The sequence below is a fragment of the Aplysia californica genome, unplaced genomic scaffold (genome assembly GCF_000002075.1).
Source record: "Aplysia californica isolate F4 #8 unplaced genomic scaffold, AplCal3.0 scaffold01359, whole genome shotgun sequence".
NCBI classification, from domain to species: domain Eukaryota; kingdom Metazoa; phylum Mollusca; class Gastropoda; order Aplysiida; family Aplysiidae; genus Aplysia; species Aplysia californica.
The window spans coordinates 81,502-92,493 of record NW_004798629.1 but is presented as its reverse complement, the minus strand read 5'-3'; the positions used below and the strand labels follow the sequence as shown (position 1 = coordinate 92,493).

The 10,992-nt window shown below is 37.5% G+C and overlaps 1 long non-coding RNA gene across 1 annotated transcript; it reads left to right on the top strand.

Annotated features, from left to right (window-relative positions):
- Window positions 1-3,633: 3,633 nt before the first annotated feature.
- Window positions 3,634-9,823, top strand: LOC118478970. Its single transcript, XR_004859409.1, has 2 exons — window positions 3,634-5,313; window positions 5,364-9,823. It is a non-coding gene; the product is annotated as an uncharacterized LOC118478970 (long non-coding RNA).
- The last annotated feature ends 1,169 nt before the right edge of the window (window positions 9,824-10,992 follow it).

The window sequence follows — 10,992 nt, the reverse complement described above, 5'->3', positions numbered from 1 at the left end:
TAAGACAATAATAAGATAGTAATATAATAATAAGATACATCTTTATTGGCCAGATCCTGGCACATTTTTTTGGTGTTTCACCACGTGTACACACTCACACATACACACACACACACATACACACACACACACACACACACATGCACACACACTCGCAGGCTTACAATAACATGCATAATATAAATGAGCAGCAATATAAACAATAATAATCTTGATTAAGCTAGATACATACTCAATGTTATTCTGATGCATGCTGAAAGGTCATATGAATACTTATTATACTTGAATGAGGTGATTATACTGTCTGATAAGTTGTTTGACTCGTACCAAAAAAACCAACAAAAAACTACAAACTGTCGCTTTTAAGGACAAGCGGGCTAACCCAGATATGTTTTTTTTTCCAGAAATCTTGACCTACCCCAAAACTAGGCATTGCCCTGCCAATAGGAGAAGTTTGGTTTCAGTGGCATGTATATTTGTTTAGTTATAGAGAAAACTCTTCTTGTCTTTTAAAGAAACTGAACAAGGGGCAAAAGCTTTACCTTGAGTTTTCTCAAAACAGCATTTTTCGGGATAGTCCCCTTGTGCTTAAAAGCGACCCAATGTGTTGAAAGCTTGGTGTCAGTTTGTCTTTCACGCTGTTCATTGTGAAGCGTGCTGACAAAATGAATTACTTCTCGGGTTCGAGCCCTCTGAAAATAGATACATCACGTTTACAGATGAAGTTTTTACAATTTATAACTATGAAATAATGAAAGGCATGTTATGTTTAAAAAAGATGGCATCAATAGAAAATCTACAAATTTTGACCTTAGAGTTGATTTTTGGCCAATTTCTCCATTTGGGGATTGCAAGAAGTAACTCATTTTGTCAGCACACCCCACAATTGTTGTTGCTGGCTGTTTTAACAGTTGTCGGAGCTCACACAACTCTAGCTCGTCTGCTACCATTCCCCTCCCAAGTTTTGCCTTTTTTCTCGTCTCGCTCACTCACACGCACGCGTTGTGGTTCCTGGCTGGTGTTTTATTTCTTGTGTCATAAGTAGAAGTAGGTCACATGGCACTAGGGGTTTCTCGGGGGTTCTGATTATGCCTGGTTGTTAAAATGATTGTATCAGCCACTTGTGGAGTTGGTCATATTTCAAGGGAAAATAGTGAGTGGCTGTGAGCGAGTGCAAGGACATACCGTAAGCGACTTATAAGCCAATCAGTCACTTTATGTTTCAAATGGATGGCCTGTACTACCCATTTGTGTGGAATGTTTTCATGAAAACCTTTCCCTTTTTGGGGGGGTATTTTTGTACACTTCTAATATTTTATGCTTTTGAGACTCATTTGTGGTCCTGCTTATGTAGCTAATGGTAGTGAGTGGTAGCAAATAGTAGCACATGGTAGCACATGGCAGCAAATGGTAGCAAATGGTAGCACATGGCAGCAAATGGTAGCACATGGCAGCAAATGGTAGCAAATGGTAGCAAATGGTAGCAAATGGTAGCAAATAACTGTAGTTAGGGCCAGAAAATGGTAGCAATTTTTGAGCAAATGGTAGGAAATGGGGAGCAAATGGTAGCAAATAGATGTTCATCCTTTTTCTTCCTTTTCTTTCTTCCATCCTTCATCTTTCCATCCTTCTTTTTTGCCATCCATTTTCTTTCCATCTGCATTCTTTTTAACTTCTTTTCTTCTTCTCAGCTTTCTATTTTGTTTTTTTTATTAACTGCCAAGTTGTCCATATTCTGAATTTCTTTGTGGTGCTTTATTTGTGTACAGAAACAAAAGCTGTAAGTGTGTGTGTCTGTGTGTCTGTGTGTGTGTGTGTGTGTGTGTGTATGTGTGTGTGTGTGTGTGTGTGTGTGTTATCCCTTCCTCTTGAGAAGAAGACAATTGTTAATCGGCAAGCCGTTCTACTGTTTTAAGCCCAGAAAGCAGAAGTTTTCAGGAGAGGCTAATTTTAACGTAAATTTGTAACCTTTGAACCTGACTATTAAACGAAATCAAGCCATGCTGTAAACTGTTGTGAATGCAACCAACTTGTGTTTTTCGCGCTCATATGAACTTACGCAGTTGCGAGCGCCGTAAAACTCTTACTAAACTAAGGTAGGAGGGTAAAATCAGTGTGTGTGTGCTGGAATACTCTTAAAACTAAATCTTGGAGCTTACGACATGTGAACAGCTAGCCGATGAAATGCTTACTGGCAAAGATAGGCTACTGTGTTATAAATTTCATCTACAGCATATCTTCTGTCGTAGTCTAACAGTATAAGCACCAAAAATATTACTCAAACAATTTTTATTGGCTTAACGCTTTGCGGTCATTTGACGCAATAACCTGGCGTTGAAAATTATCCGTTCCGTACTGCGCCAGGCCTGAGACGTCCGTTGCAGTCACTCTCCTGGCTGGGTGACCAGATGGCGGTATTTTGTACTGCTGGCTGTGTGACTGCAAAGTATTGAATTTCTCAAACTATTTTTTTGGGCTTAAAAGACAAAGAAATGTCTCTTACACAAGATGATAGTGTTCAGAGTGATGCCAAAAAAGCTTTGCCCTGAGACATAAACCACTGTATAAGAAGAGCGTTGAATATAGTTAACTCGTTTTGTTGGTGGTTCTTACACAAGATGACATTCACAGTGATGCTAAAGCTTTGCCCTGACAAGAAAATCACCGCGCAGGAATAATAATAATAAATAGCATTTGTATAGCGCATATCCCCGCTCAACAGCAGGCTCTATGCGCTTTACACTATAGTAAAAAAAAAATTTCTTCTTTTTTTGTTTTTGTTCTTCTGTCTATTGTGCTTGCTTTTTTTCCTCTTATGTTAAAGAAGAGCGTTGGATATACTCAACTCATTTTGGTGGGGGGTTTTTGTCTGTTCTGTAAAATTTACCTGTCGGTACTTGTGCGGTTAGACTACGACAGGAACCATATGATTTTATTGACATATTTTGCTCTGTACTTTATCATTGAAGTCAGGTTCTTTGATGATCTAGTTGGATGTATGTTATGTATTTTTCATGAACCAGCTGATGAAAGAGCTTCGTCAGTTGGACAGCCATCATTTATTGTTTTTGAAATCCTAATATGGGCACTGGAGATTGATTGCGTTATTTTATGAATAAATTTGTTTCTAAGTTTTTAAAATTGTATTTGATTTCTTTGATTCTGTTCTAGTTTTGTCTGCGAGTGGGTGGAGGGCACCACTGGTAGTACCTTTTTCTTTTGTTTTCTTCCTTTTTTTCTTCTGTCTATTGTGCTTGCTTTTTTTCCTTCTGCGTTAAATAGCCATTGTTATTTTGATGTGCATATGTTTCAATAGATATAAAATAATGTCAAGTAGAATCACACATAATTATTTATTTGTAAAAATGTATGAATTAATCGATTTTTGTAAATTGTAAATCATGATGTTGTTTGATGAAACTGTATAGATATACATATATATATATATATACATATTGAAATATTCAGTGCCGTGATTGGATGATTGCCTGTGTCATGTACCATCCCTTGCCTCATCTTGTACTTTACTCTCTAGTAACATCTGGAATCTTCCGCACTTATGTGACCTATTTATGTTGCAAGCGCCGTAAAACTGTTACTGAGTAAGTCTGATTCCCTGTAAGAACTTCTCTGTTGACATCCACCCCTTGGCGCTCATATGACCTCATGCAGTTGCGAGGGCCGTAAAACCTCTACTAAAACTATTTTCAAAAACTGTTACTACTAATACTGAAGTAAAGTATCACTGCTGCCCCCTCAGGATTTCTTTTCATGCCTTGTCAAAGTCTATTTCTAGCTGACTGCACCGACACTGGAGGGATAACACTAACAGATTGCCTCTTTACTGTTGCGTGCTGAAGGTGGGAGTTCGATTCCTGTGCGGGGAAGATTTGTATCAAACATCTCCCGTTTGTCGGCTGAGATTTTGTGACTCACTCACTCAGAGTTGGTCGCCCCAGGAAGGCAGGGTCAAAACAGCGTAAGTGGAAATATATAGGCGTATGTAAAGTTGGCTCTAATTTTGGGGGGAGAAATATAGGAGTAAAGTTGGCTCTAATTTTGGGGGGAGAAATATAGGAGTAAAGTTGGCTCTAATTTTGGGGGGAGAAAAATAGGAGTAAAGTTGGCTCTAATTTTGGGGGGAGAAATATAGGAGTAAAGTTGGCGCTGATTTTGAGAGTCGAAATATGTGCGTGACATCGGCACTGATTTTTGGGAGGGAAAATATACGTGTAAAATCGGCACTGATTTTGGAGTGGACAGTGTGGTGTAGGTAGCTATATTTTAAAAATAATTTCTTTCCTTTAAAATTGTACAATGTGTTTTGTGCACTTGTAAATTTTGTATATAAAGAAAATTTGGGACTGAAATTTTTGCTTCTAAATTTTTAATCTGACCATTGAATAGACCACACCAGAGCACCTGCCAACCACCCACAGCGCACACACACACACACACACACACCCCCCCCCCCCCTCCCCTTTTCAAGAAAGAAAAACTTTTTAAAAGATTTGTTTTAATGTAGCGGTAAGGCTCATCGCATTCAATTTCTGAGTGGGGAAAAATTTTTAGCCAAATTTTTATCAATTGTCTTGGTATTTCTGCTGGGATGTTGCATCCTTCTCAGCCCAGGTTGGCCCTGACAGACAGAGTCAGAAGCCCGCCTCTTAAATGACCTAAATTGGGTTGATGGAGAAGTAAATACTCCTACATTTTTTTCTTTCAAGATCTACTTATTTGCTATGAAAATGTAAATTATCTCTGAGTCTTATGTTGTGGTGAAAACATAATTGCTCCAACATTTTTATCTTTCAAAATCTACTTTTTCGGTATGAAAATGTGAATTCTTTCTTATTATTTTCCGGTATTGCTCAAAAATTTGTGCAGAATGTTCTTTTAACTTCTCACCAATTTCATCACCATTTGTATCGCCAAATTGTATCATCAGTTGGATCACCAATTGTAATGACAGTTGAAAGTAACATTGTAATTTCAGACGAAAGAAAGTGTTTGACCTCATTTTGACGGACACGTAATAGGCCTATGGGTAAGAGTTGGACAGTGATGTATGGTACTCCTGGGATGCCAAATCTCTGCTTTTTCCTGCTTTTTCAGGTGGGGGTTTTTTTTTCAAAAATCATTTGGCATCCCTGAAGAAGAAGGCCACTGACATAAGGTCCTTCTTCTCAAGACAGATATAATATTACTGGAATTGGTGAAACTAAAGTCTCCCATACCCTTGTAAAGGAAAGGGGGGAGGTAAGAGAGATGTTTTTGTGTGCTCATTTGAAAACTTGACAAGGTTTGTGTCAGGTGAGATGTGATGCTCCGCTCATTTGAAAACTTGACAAGGTTTGTGTTAGGTGAGATGTGATGCTCCGCTCATTTGAAAACTTGACAAGGTTTGTGTTAGGTGAGATGTGATGCTCCGCTCATTTGAAAACTTGACAAGGTTTGTGTTAGGTGAGATGTGATGCTCCCCTCATTTTCAGGGTTATTTTTCAAAAATCGTTTGGCATCCCTGGGTACTGAAAGTGAAAGTGACGTCATTGCGTCTGGTGCCTTCTTGTTGAGGTCTCTCATTGTTGCTGTCTTGTAGGCCTGTATTTAGTTTTGTTATTATTATTATTATTACTATTATTATTATTATTTATCATTATTATTATTATTATTGTTACGGATTCTCATTATGCATTAAATGTTTTTTTTGGTTTTTGTTGTTATTATTATAGTTTCACTTTTGTCGTTGTGCTGGGTTTTTAAAAATTAAAGATTAATTTTTCTATTATTTGTTCATCTTTTATTTATGTTGTTAATGTTACTTTTCGGTATTGCTATTTGTCCATTTGTATTAATTAAATAAGTGGTTAATGTTATTTTACTTAAATTGCTTTTCTTATTGTTCCTATCAAGCTGCTAATGTTATTTCTTTTGCTATTGTTATACTTTTAATTGTAGTTGTAGATATTGTTATTGTCACATTTTCATTGTTATCATTTACATATATAAAGTATTATATGTTTCTTCATTATTTTTTAGTGTTATCATTATAATATATGTATCCGTGTTAATTTATTATTGATCAGTACACATGAGGTGCAACGCGATTTTGCGAAGAAAACGTTACTATTTGTATAAGCCCCGGGGATATTTTGTTGTATTACATAATGCTCTCTGCCTGACTCCTAAAATGACCCAATTTGTTGAAAGTGGTGCAAAACATTTCCCTAAACAAAAACAAAAAACAATTCTCTGTTATCATTCCAGGACCCGGCTGTGTTCTTCTTCTGGATGAAAAGTACACCCCCCACCCCCTCCCCCCACTCGCGTGTCTGTGGTGTAGCGGTTAGGCCATTCACTGATGCACGCAGAAGATACAAGTTCAAATCCAGAGTGGGAAAGTTTTTAATTATTTCCGTCTGTCTGCTGGGATGTAATGTTACACTCAGCGGGCGGGCGGGCGGGGGTGGGGGGTGTGTGGTCTTGACAAGAGTGGTGGAGACAGCCTGACTTTTTAATGATCTGAATTGTGCGGATGGGGGGAGTTAAATATTCACAGTATGATGTTTCCCCCCCCCCCCCCCCCTCTTTGAAAGACTGTTCTCTATTTTATTTCCTTCTCAGCTCATCTTAATTGCACTGATGGGGGCGTCGTAAAAACGCCTTCATTTTAAAAAAAAACAACACATTTTTTAAAAGATACACTTGCCCCTCTGTCCTGTTGGAGAGATGGCGTTCAAGTCGAAAACTTGCCACATGAAAATATCCTTCCAGTATTTACAAAATAGACTGTTCTCTATTTTATTTCCTTCTCAGCCCATCTAAATTGCACAGATGGGGGCATCAAACGTCCTTCATTAAAAAATTGTTAAAACTTTTTTTAAAGATCTAGGTACCTACTTGCCTCTGTCCTGTTGGAGAGGTGGCGTTCAAGTCGAAAACTTGCCACATGAAAATAGCCTTCCAGTATTTAAAAAATGCTCACAGTCACCAAAGATACAGATTAGCCGACGATGGACTTTGAGAAAGTTAAAGGCCCTTCGCCTTCTGCACTAGTGACAGGTTGGCACCGCTCTCTGCGTTCATGTCAACTGAACGACGACACGTTTTGTGGAATGAATATTTCAACTTGTGCTCAATTTCCTCATGTAATTCTACTACACTTTACCTCCCCTGTTAAAAGAATTCACATTTTAGCTTGGGTTTTTTTTTGTGACAATTTTTTTTTTTATTAATGATTTTTTTTTAGGGGGGGGTTGTCATGTTAGTGTCTGAATGTCTGTAAATGTGGAGTGGCAGCATGCACTGGATGCTTCCATGGAAGCTGAGAATGTTTCTGAAAGTTCTTAAGTCTGTCGGAGTAATGGTAAATTGTAAATGTACATAACATAGAGGTTGCTGTTAAGTTAGAAGGATACGCGCTGTGTAAATACAAACATTCTACTGGTTATTATAAACGTCTAGCCCATTATTATTTTAGAGATCTTAAAATTTTTCCAGTGGGCCGTTGGCGGAAACTTTTTTTTTTTGCCCCCCCAAATTTTACCTCTTTAGGTGGGTCACTGGTGGAGGGTACTCTGGTATGGTTTGCTCCAACTTTCTTACTTCTTTCCTATCAAACATCTGTCATTCTTGTAATTCTTCTCCTACTTTTTTGTATGTTACTCTCTAGTAGTAACACATCTAATCTTCTGCACGTTAATTGGTGTTGTAAGTGCCTTAAAACCCTTTCCAAAACTAAAAACAAAATTTTGCCCGAGTTTCTCACTTCCCGGAAACGCTGTTTTCTCATAAGGCAGCTGCCGGTGACTGCGTTAGCAGGTTCCTTCCCTGTCCTGTGCTGGTATCATTTTTGTCGTTGTTGTTGTTGCTTTCAGGCGGAAAAAGGATGTACAACATGATGACCAGTTAGACGCTCAAAGACCCCTCTTGAAAAACGTAACAAATACCGACTGTGGAGTCTGATGGCATAATAATGGTAGGCCTAGTAATAATGCTCCATGCGCACCCATTGCATTCTGAAGGTAAACTTTAGTTTTACATTTTCTAGTTTGTTATTTTTGTTGCTGTTGATGATTCGATTTTTGTCTTTGATTCCGTATTCAGATGAGCAGGTTTTGCTCCAGTTTCATTTTTTTAGTTTTAGTTACATCCAAGTCTTTCTCATCACATATATATATATATACACACACTTATGCTCAATAAAGAAATATAATTCTTTAGGTTAAAACAAATAGAAATTACTTTTAGTACTTTAAACACTGTGCACTCCGAGTGCTTGGAAGGCGATTTTTGCAACAACAACAAAAAAACCCATGCTTTTAGTTTTCTTGACTTGCTGTTCGTGGTTTTGATCATATCATGTATTATATATATAATATTGTCAGCCAGCTGCTAAAACGTGTTTGGCACAAAATTTGGAAAATTATTTCAAAAGCATATTCTTAGTCTGTGATATCGTTCGCAAATATGCTTGAGAAATATTTTGTCGAAATTCAAATTCTTTAAATGTTGGAAAAAATCCAGGAAAATGTACTTTTACTAATGTAATTGTTCAAAGACTGGCAAACATTTTTGTTATCTCTCCTGGAAAGTTTTGTTTTCGAGGTTTAGTACTTTTGGGCAGTTGGCGGAAGGTGCAAAAGACCAGGATGATCTCATTTTGATCAACTAACTTTGGTTACATTTCCCCTCGATGACGATACAAAAGATGGAGATGATCTCATTTGGGCAGTTTGCCAATGGTACAAAAGATCCGGAATATGTCATTTTGATGGACTAACTTTGGTTACATTACTCTTTGGTTGGGTGTTTTGCTTACTTGTAATATGAATGAGGCACACATGGTGCATTTTCCATACAACGGTGGCACTTACATGACCAAAATTGAGTTGATAGTGCACTAAAACACCTACTCAATCAATCAATCAAACCATGCAACGGCTTAAAGCCAGTCAAACCTGCCTTCTCTCTTTCAATACTTGCATTTTTTCAGTCAAAAATAGTTTGGCAGAAATGAATAAATCTTAGTTTCGTTTCACTTTCGTGGGGGTATTGTTTTAGTACGGAGTACTAATAGTGCAGGTTTTTAAAAAAAGAAAATACATAGAAAAGGTGATTATATCTATAGGTAGCGTTAACTTTCTGTGTTAGTTTATAATGGAAGTTCCAAATTTTAATGTAGGACCTACATATGGGCGGAGCGTTTGGAACAAAGACACCGATGAGCGTGTATGATGACCCTTCTGGGGGGCAATTTGCTGCTTAATGCAACATTTTATGTTATTTCACTAAATTATAGAAAATACCCCAAGCCAAAATTTGGAATGCAAGGAATGAAGTTTTTAGTTTCACTATTGATTGACCCAACTAACTAGGAAATAATCTTGAGCACTTTCATTTTTAAAATCAAGCTAAAACTAGATAGACCATGGAATTTCCAACACAATGATGTAGGCCTATCTATTCATTATATTGATGTATGCTTTGGAAGTGATTTTCTTTGTATTATTTTTGTAAAGTTTGCGAAAATGTTTAATTATCACATGAGGATTTCTAATCAATATAACTGCATGCATTGTTATTTCCTGTTTATCTTGAGACATTTTAATGCGCAACATTGATCTATTTCTTGATTTGTGTTGGTGTTTCTGATAATTTCTTCTGGGCTTTAAAGTTTGCCTCAGTATCACATTTACCGCTCTGGACAAAAAAATAATAAATGTGGATATACCGTTTATATATTTAGGCGTCAAGACTATTTATGTCAATGATGTGGAATGATTGAAGTCCCTGAAAAAAAAATTTGATTTTGTTATCTGTACACAGGACTCTGTCTTTGTTTGTTAGTGTAGTGTGAGTGTGTAGTTTAGTTAGTGTGAGTGTGTAGTTTAGTTAGTGTGAGTGTGTAGTTTAGTCCTAGTACGAGTTGTGCATGTGTTTATTAAGTTTTCGTAAAAGTTTTACGTGTTTAGTTAAGTTTTCGTAGAGTTTTATGTGTTAAAATAAGTGTAAGTAAGAGTTTTTAAAAAAACCCAACAACAACGAAACAAACAAAACATTTGGACCTCTGATGCTGGCACATCACTAAAACCAGGGACCCCTGTCAAACATGAAACATCAGCAGACATGAGGATAGCTTTTACTTTTGATGGATTGAAAAATTGAACATGCTCAAGGAACAAAAATCCCGAACAAGGGAAAGGACCACCTTGTCACCTAAATGAGAATTATTACTCTGATTACTTCCCTTTTAGTCACACTGCGAGCTGTTTACAATTAGATTGTTTTGTGAAAAATGAAAAAAAAAAAAACCCTGAAAAAACGCGGGGAATGCAAATGTTGCAGAATTATGCGAAAAAACACGGCCGCACAATCGCTTAATCGGACGGGGACAGATAAGACATTTACGTGTTTCGTTAAGTTTTAGTTAGGAAGAGTTTTTTACAGCCTTTGCAACACACATAGATCATAATATATAAGCGCCAAAGTTTATAGGTTTGGGGAGAGAGAGAGAGAGAGAGAGAGAGAGAGAGAGAGAGAGAGAGAGAGAGAGAGAGAGAGAGAGAGAGAGAAGGAAGAGAGAGAGAGAGAGAGAGAGAGAGTGGACAAGGAAGACAAACAACAGGAAGGGGTGGAGGTACCATGACTGTCAAAGTCTGCTCCAGAATGGACACCTGGAGATTTATACAGATTTCAACAAAAGTTAAGTGAGGGGGGGGGGAGGGGGCTACACCCCAAAGTCCCAATTCGGCTCCAAATTATAGAATCTGAGTTGTAGGCATTTTTAGCTTCCTCAGCCTCTCCTACAACTATACATAAGAACCCCCCAAAACCGTATTTTTTCCCTTACCGGGCATGTTTGTCACCACCATTTCCTCATGAAGTCAATATTTTCTTTTTCTTTATCGGTCTTTTTCTCAAAACGCGACTTTTCTTTATGTTTTTTGTTTTTGTAACGTGTTTTACGGCGCTCGCAACTGCATAAGGTCA